This window comes from Arachis duranensis, chromosome 9 (genome assembly GCF_000817695.3).
Source record: "Arachis duranensis cultivar V14167 chromosome 9, aradu.V14167.gnm2.J7QH, whole genome shotgun sequence".
Lineage (NCBI taxonomy): Eukaryota > Viridiplantae > Streptophyta > Magnoliopsida > Fabales > Fabaceae > Arachis > Arachis duranensis.
In genome coordinates this window covers 43,407,063-43,407,391 of record NC_029780.3, presented here as the reverse complement: position 1 = coordinate 43,407,391, position 329 = coordinate 43,407,063, and positions in this window count along the sequence as shown.

Sequence of the window (329 nt, the reverse complement as noted above, 5' to 3'; positions counted from 1 at the left end):
TGGATTCTATTCCAACCTGATTGAGAACCGACAGATGATTAGCCGTGCTGTGACAGAGCGCGTTGAACATTTTCACTGAGAGGATGGGAGGTAGCCATTGACAACGGTGAAACCCTACATACAGCTTGCCATGGAAGGAGCCTTGCATGCATGAAGAAGAAGACAGTAGGAAAGCAGAGATTCAGAAGATAGAACATCTCCAAAACCTCAACCTGTTCTCCATTACTGCAAAACAAGTATCTATCTCATGTTCTTTTACTTTTCACAATTAAACTTGAGAATTATTGATATCCTGACTAAGAGTTACAAGATAATCATAGCTTGCTTCA